The 8,811-nt window shown below is 28.3% G+C and overlaps 1 protein-coding gene and 1 non-coding gene across 3 annotated transcripts in view; one reads left to right on the top strand and one right to left on the bottom strand.

The window, feature by feature from the left end:
* snu (snustorr) overlaps nucleotides 1-8,811 on the bottom strand; it is a 524,182-nt gene that overhangs the window by 429,595 nt on the left and 85,776 nt on the right. The window lies entirely within an intron of this gene.
* TRNAR-UCG (transfer RNA arginine (anticodon UCG)) lies at nucleotides 8,630-8,702 on the top strand. Its single transcript has one exon. It is a non-coding gene; the product is annotated as a tRNA-Arg (tRNA).

Below are 8,811 nucleotides of genomic sequence, written 5' to 3'. Positions count from 1 at the left end.
AAAACAGTAAAACAAAAATGTCAAAGATTGTTGTGATGAAAGTTTAAGGAATAGTGATATAATGATTTTGAATTTTTTTAAAGTGATATTTGACTTTACATTGTAAAATGCTTTTAGTTCAACTAAAGTAAAGAGTTCTACAACTGGGTAGTTTGTCTACATGCCGTATCATATCATTATGATCTTACTTCAAATTTGCTTTGTATTTTTTTTATACAGTTATAAATGTCAATAAATAAATTAATAAAAAAAGATTTGCCCTAGAGTTGTTGGTTTCAGATGTGGAATATAGAGTTTTTTGTATTAAAATGAAAAACCCAGGGTAGGGACTAATGGCAGTAGATATTAACACAGTCATTCGTAACTTACTAATCAAAAACTATTTTACCCCTGCGAGAACTCTCGCATTAAATATGTCTCTTTCTTATCTTTAATTAATTCGAAATATTAGCGATATCATGTTCGTTATAAGCACTATAATATTATCTAGGAGGCCTATTCAACACAGGCAATTGGCAATGACACTTACTTTATAATGTTTATCTTTCAGTAACAGTTTATGTAATTACATTATGTAATAAGTAATTACGTTACCACACTAGAAAACCTCATATCAGTTTTCTATTTAAGATTCAGCTACAAGACTGATCGTTGATTTCGACTATTATAACATTTACTAGACAAACGTTCTGAATTGATAATCTTGTGTACTTAAACAACATAAGAAAAGTGACAGCTCTCAGTTGCAACTAGACAAAGAACAATGGTGGAGACGCTACACGAGCGCTCTCACGAACCCCTTTGATCTGTGTCCAAAAACCGACTCTCGACGGTTCGGGAACGAGCCTAGGCCAACCAAGCCAAGCCACCCATCCACATGCTCGCGTATGTCTGAGTTCGCCATGGCTCGGCCAACATGTAGAGGCCCCTTATCATGGTCACTGGATATGATCCTTGCCGATGGAATTTTTTGTCCTTTTTAGGAGGGGGGGGGATAAAAACAGCACCCTAAAATAATAATATTAAGATTAAACAATCCTAGTACTGCATCTCACGATAATTGTTAGAGTAAACGCTTTGCATTTTTTATGAGGAAAATTCTAATAAAGGGTTCTGCAGGAATAACAGGATGGCTCCGTTTTTATAGAGAATAGGGCCACGCCCCTTGAAGGCGCTCAACGGTGAAATTGATATAGATTTCCCACATTTCGAACAAACAGTTAATTTAATGGGAAATGTTAACAGGATAGAAGTTGTAGTAAATGTTATTTCCCACGATTCGGTATATCTATAATGAAAATCCATTAAGCGGTTTTTAGAAATTCCTGCTTCTTTCTCTGTTATGTTCAGACTCATTTCAATGTGAATATTTTTTTTAAACTTTTTAAAATACTTTTTATTTATTGATAGAGATTACAATCTGCCACAAAGTTGTAAGCAATAGGTAATAGTGGTGAATGATCTCATACATACTAAAATAAAATGAAATAAATAAATGAATGAAAAAATCTCTCCTATGTGAATATAATAATAATTTATTTATTTGTTTATGGACCAATCCGGAGTTAACCAGTGAAATACATGAAATAGATAATCAATTGTAGTAATTTTACAAAAATGATGAGTTACTGATCGTTTATATAAACTAATAATAAATAATATACCCAAGCTGGAAATTCGTTAGAATAAAACAGTAAAACAAAAATGTCAAAGATTGTTGTGATGAAAGTTTAAGGAATAGTGATATAATGATTTTGAATTTTTTTAAAGTGATATTTGACTAATTAGATATTGATGTTTTGACCTGGGCAGAATAGCCTGCATGAAGTTAGAGTTTTTTTTAAATTTTATAGTTTCAAAGTTGTATTAAGTAGATTGTCCCTGAAGATGGCCGGATTGGCCGAAACGTCGGACTTATAAGAGAAATAAAAAGCTTTGAGACTATAATAGATAAAATTTGATATTATTTATTTTTAAAAAATGTCACTTCATATTTGATATCATTAAATATTAAGGATCCTAAAATATATTTACTCTTCTAAAAAGAAAGAAGTGAATATAAAATATAAACTTTTTTTTTTTTAATGTTATCTCGGAACAGTTAATAAAAAAATAATTTATTTTACGAAATACATTCAAATATAATGTTTTATGCAAACAAATAATTGTTTCTGATATAATGGAGAAAGTTTTTTTACAAAACAAAGTAAACATTAATTTCAGAATATGTTTTCAACAAAAAAAGTAACTGAGAATTAATAGTAATACCAAAAACCAATATCAAAATGTGAGCACACTCAGTAACTCTCAATTTTTTTTAATTCTCCTGCGCAGCCATTTCTGGCAACAGCTCTCAACTGTCAAATATGGCGTACCTAATGCCACGCCTACGAAAGTAATAGACCACGCCTTCTGGCGTCACTTGGCTTAACCTCCATTATAATCCCACCTTCGAGGTTGTAGCAGAACCTTAATTATATTTCACTAATCTACAACCAATACAAGTTTAAAGCAAAAAGGTTAAGTTATAAATGGTTCATTTGAATAATTTTATAATTATATTTAATATCTTCAGAACTGTAATTTGAAAATTAATAACGGTAATTTAATGTCTAATAGATGCATGGCAATGTGAAGTAATTACATCTATCTTGTAATAACTATATAAGTTTTTAACGTATACTAGAGTGTTAATGAAGTCCTTACTGTCTTATTGGAATAAAATATAGTTCTAAAAGGACGCTAGGAATTGATGACCTAGAAGCAGAAGGAGATTGCCTCTATTAAAATTGAGAAGGTGGCCATGAATAGTTTCGTGGAGCCAGATTTCTTTTTTTTTTTTTTTGTTTATCTTTTTTAAGAATAAATAAAAATACTATATATGTGCTTGCTCATATAATAAATCTTTTATAATATAATCTTATTTACTCGACTACTAAAAGTGTTTTTCTTCGCAGCTAACTGAAATGTTTTTAAGGTCCCCTCAGGCAAAAAAACTTTTTTTTTTTAACATTGTAGTGATACTCTCCATTTCCACGGACAACCTGTTTTATATTTTATATGACTATAAGGCACGTGACGGCCGTGCGGGTTGTGGCGCAGGTCCCAGGGTGCTCGGTTTCGAACGTTGTGGGTTCGATTCCCACCTGGGGTAGTTATACATTAATTTTTCGTCGGTCCCGAAGAATGATTCTTGACACTCCCACCTTGGTTTAGAATTGTTTCCCTCACCAAATACCAGTACCAGTACCAGTATATGACTACATCTTAAGGGCGAATAGTACAAAAACCAAACAACACGAAATTTTAATTCATAATTTCTTAATATTGCATAAATCGTAAGTATTATGATTTTTACTATTTATGGCAGGCCAAGTGGGATGAAAGCTCTCCCAGTAAATTAAAAGAAATAAAACGATCAGTAAAACCATGGTCGACATCCTACCGCAACAGCCGCAGGGAGGAGGTTGCTCTGGCCCGCTTGAGAATAGGTCATACTCTCCTCACGCACTCTCACCTGATCAGAAAACTGCCACCTCCAACGTGCAAATATTGTCAGTCCATTCTTACGATTAGACATATTTTCGAAGAGTGTACTCACTATTTACCAACAATAAACAGGATAGGACTGACCCCAAATTTATCCGAAACTCTCGCAGATGAGGAAGCTAAAATTACACGAGTATTTGAATTTTTAAAAGCACATCGCCTCCTTTATAAATTATAATTCCTCTTCGATTTTTATGTTTTTTATTTTATTTAATTTTTTTTTTAAATTATTTTTCAATTTTTTTATTTTTCTATTTTTTATTTATTTATTTATTTTATTATTTTTTTTTTTTTACTTTTATCATCCCATAGGCGTTGATGACCAGAGGGTTTTACGCCTTTAAGCAACAATCAACAACAACAACAACAACTATTTCACTTCACTTTTTTTTATTTATCATTAGTCAATTACCTACCTATAAAATTTCTTAAATTAGGAAACTTCTAATTCCTCTCGTATCCAATCCTAACAATTCAAAATCCTTCGTAAAATCCCCAATGGTCCTTACTTTGTCACAAATAAAATCATCCATAAAGACCTTAACGTTTCATATGTAACCGATCTAGCCCGAACCAGATATCAATCCTTCCATTATAAAATTTCTTACCACCTAAGCCCACTAGTTTCCTCTTCCATTCCTGACAATCCTCCGAGGCACCTGAAAAGAAGATGGCTACGAGACCTTTTAATGTAAACACGTTATTTCAGTGCTACCAATGGGTAGTTTTTCTATATGTCTGTATCATGCCATTGTATAATCCCATGTACTATTATATACAGTTGTAAATATAAATAAAGATATAAAAAAAAATAATAATAATTATAAATTATTTTAAAAAATAGGTAATGATTTCTTGGGTTTGGACATTGTTACAAATTGAATTAAACAACTAAGAACGGATTCATCAGGTATATTTTAACATTTTTTAGTCATTTTCAGACTTTCTAACACGTTGCAGTGTCCGTGGTCACAAAAAAGTTTTTAGTTTAAATTATTTAGGTGTTAAAAAAAACAAATTCACAATTGATGAAGTTATTACTGTATTGAAAAACGTTTGGATCAAGTCCATTTATTGACCTGGTAAAATAATTGAAAAATACATTAATTTAAATATTATAGTTTATTAATGGTTAAAATTTTGCATATTCAAATTTACTACCAAATATTCTTTCTAGCTGCATAAGTAATAGTATAAAATCGATCTCACTCGCTCAACATGGAACTAAAAACGGCCAATACAACACATCGCAAATTCGAACATTTGCTTTATCCTATTTCCGAAAATATAAAAATGGCGTGTTGCTGTTATACAATCAGAAGTCTGCTGTAAATTAAAAAATAAATGAATAAGTTGCCGTATAATAAGGCAAAGTACCGTATCAATAATGACACTGAACACCATAGTTTGTTATGTAGGACCTATTTTTCTAATGGGCACGAAATTCAAAATTTTTTAAAAAACCATTTCTATTCTATTTATTATATAACATTATTTTCTTTTATAATTATAAACACTTTGACTAAATTAATTCTATATTATATAAAAAACCACATTAAAATTAAAACGCTAATTTATTTATAATATCCATATAATGTGTGCCTAAAGTTTTTGTATCAGTTTTATAATTGATTGCTTTGTCAATGTTTTTTGTAATATGTACTGATTCAATTATTTTTCTATTCAATTATTCTATAAGATAACCTTCAGGAAGGTAATTATTCTCCTAAAATGTATGACCATTAGCAAGTTTTACTCATTAAATGACATTAATATTATAATATATTTATTAGCAAGAATGACAAATAGGAGAAAATTATATGTCATATATAGGTTTTTTGTTATCAAGTAAATAGTTTATAAATAGTTCTTTGAGTGTATATGATATATTAGTGTTGTTGTAAGCGCATGTTTATGGTTTTGTTGAATTTGTTTTTTACCAGCCTGAAGATGGGGGAAATCTCCCGAAACGTTGCTGATGATATGAAATAAACTATTGTATTTTAATAAGGAAGAATTTGTGTCATTCACTAAATCCATTTTAACTAATACTTATTATTTTCATTATAGGGATGACTATTAGTGATATTACAGGAATTAAAAAATACCAAAGTACAAGTTACTATTGTAGAAGTCTGTGTAATTGACTACAAGATTAATAGTATTACTTTGTACTTTATTATGAAACAGGGTCCAGATAGGCCAACCACAAAAGACCTCGTCTTCGAACAATTTTGAAGAAGCTATATTAGCCTAACCATCTTCTAAAAAATATATATTAGTAATATATCACTAATATAAAAATTAAAAAAACATGAAAATCTGAGACAAAGGCCTTAAGTGATTTCTTATGGAAAATATTTTTAAAAAATCCTGGTAAGTACTTAAACGTTGTTTTCTTTATCTAATTCTAAATAATGACTAGTTTGGTTCTAATATCAGTAGCTCATCGAGACCTAAGATAATAAATTATCTTAATTATTAATATTAAATAATAATTGCACAGACTTGAATCGAAATGAATAAAATATATGAAGCTATCACTGCCGATTCCATGGACAAGGTCAGACCAGCTAGCATCATGATAGCTACTGATAATAGCCAAACCTGACCAAGGTCCGAGCCACGTTATCCAAATGTTTTCAATGAAAACTAAGGGAAATCACGTAAATATGCCTTAAAATTAGGAGGTTTCAATGAAGATCATTCCAAAGGGAAAAAGAAAGTGGAATGACGAATATTTCATGGGCTCGAATTGATGATCACTCCACTCCAGCGTTCCACGTTCTAGTCAAACAGTGACTTCAAACTCTACAAATATTATTATCTATATATTAATTTAAATCTTGAGAATGTGATGTAAACAGCGCATCTACAAAAGCAATATGTAAATGTATAGAAAAAATCTCCGTTTATAAGGTTACTATAAAGGAAAATATTTTTTTAAAAAGAAGATTAAACCATTTTACTGGTTATGAATTCATATTAATGGGTTGTTTTTTTTTGAAAAGCTAATCTAAAACAAACGACCAGTTTTTCGACATTAATAACTTTTTTGAGAATTAATCCTAAATTTAATAAGTATCCTGAATTTTAATTAAAAAAAAAATAAATATAAATAATCAGTTTTAATCCTACCACTTCAGTTCCAAAGGTTCTTTTTGATAAAGCAAAAAGGTTCTGTTTTCTTATTATTAATTTTTGGACATATGTCATCTTAATTGAACCAATTTTTTATATTTTTCAAACTGGATATATGTCCTATTTTGTAAATCCCTATTTTTCTATTTTTCATTAGTATTGTTTTCCAAAAAAAAAAAAAAATTGCACTGAAATTTTATGAGCTGATATACAGATTATTGATTTTTGGACATATGTCATCTTAATTGAACCAATTTTTTATATTTTTAAAACTGAATATATCCACTTTTTTTAAATCCTTATTTTTCTATTTTTCATTAGTATTGTTAAAAAAAAAAAAAAAAAAATGCACTAAAATGTTATGAGCTGGTATACAGAAGTACATAAAGAAAAATGTACAATTTAAAAGACAAAACATTTTCAGAAAACAGCACTTATGAAAAAAACAATAGATAAATAAAATAAGAATTTAAAAATAGGACTTATATTCAGTTTGGAATGTGTAAAAAATCGTTTTAATTGAGATGACACGTGTCGAATGTGATAATGGGCAAAAGAGCCCGAAACGTTCTTCGTCCGGCATGAGGAATAAATAAGTAAAATAAAGGCTATAAATTCCTGAAAATAAAATTAATAAAGTTTTAATTAAATATAATTGGCATTTTAAAATTAATTAACTTATGAAATTCATTAATCTAAAAAGATATAAAATAATTATTATAATAGAATTGGAAGATTCCGTACACTAAGTCCTGCATCCTTAAATTAGCGACAAACAGTTAATCTTATATGTTTCATTAATAAGAATCATCAGGATAGAAAAATACAAATAACACACATGAGAAGATAAAATTTAACTCAAAATCCAAATAGGAGTAAAAAAAAAAAAATAATCATTTTATTACTGAAATTATTTCATAAATTTTAAAATTCAGATCACTATATAAATTCATTTCTTAATTTAATTATAATTAATGTTACTATAGTTAACTTATATTTAGATATGCTTATGATTCAATTAATTACACTTGACGTATTAATTTCAAAATTTAATTATGTACCTTGCAAACAAAAAAAGTCAACAATGTATTTTATTTTATTTTGTAAATGTTTTAATAAATATTGTATTTGTGTGTTTCTTAAATAAATTAAAAATAACCAGCAATATTTAAAACATGAATAAATAAAAGTTATAAAAATAATTGATAAGCCTTTGGAAAACATATATTTACCATCTTACCTATTGTAACTATTATTGTTTTGGTTTTTAATTATTTTTGCTCTAATTGTATTGTTTTTCTGAAATAAATATATTTTATTTTAAATATAATCATACAATAATTTGTATTACAATATAGCTAAATAAGTATTACCCATTTAACATAGTTTTTATAAATATAATACAATCCATACACTGGTAAGAATTTAATTAAACTTGGTAAATGTATAAATACTTAATTGTTTACAAATATTTACAGATAATTCTTAATTTAATCGATTGATTAATATATCCTTAAGAAATTAAATATCCTAATTTTTTATTCTGATATTTTATTTTTGCACAGAAGAGGATTAATTCCGTTTCTTTAGAACTTACTCTTAGTAGTATTTTAATTATTATTATTTCTCATAGCAAATTAAAGTAAATGTTCAATTCATAAAGAAACAAAAAGATATATACATATGTATATATAGATTAGAAGTTCTGGAAAGAATATTTTTCTTCCAAAGTGAAAGTTTAACATCCTAAAGGCCTCTTAAGAAACTTATAAGGCTACTTGCTGAAGTATTTTTAAACATTTCAATATCTTTTGGTTATATTAAAAGCAATTAATTATAGGTTTTCAAAGGGCATTAGAGAAAACTAACATTACTTTGGCATAATGTTGTGTAAATAAATGCCCTTACGTAGCAAAATTATAGCACCTATCGTCACAAGGACCGTGTGGCCTAATGGATAAGGCGTCGGACTTCGGATCCGAAGATTGCAGGTTCGAGTCCTGTCACGGTCGAATTCTTTTTTATTTAGTAAATTAATTTTTTTTTAAGATGTAATTTATGTATTATATATTAAGGTAATTTTGAGACCTATAATGACGGTTTTAATTAAATAATAATTTT

Source organism: Halyomorpha halys, unplaced genomic scaffold (genome assembly GCF_000696795.3).
Source record: "Halyomorpha halys isolate HHAL.00 unplaced genomic scaffold, Hhal_1.1 Scaffold2.1, whole genome shotgun sequence".
NCBI classification, from domain to species: Eukaryota; Metazoa; Arthropoda; class Insecta; order Hemiptera; family Pentatomidae; genus Halyomorpha; species Halyomorpha halys.
This window is presented reverse-complemented; position numbering and strand designations above follow the sequence as displayed.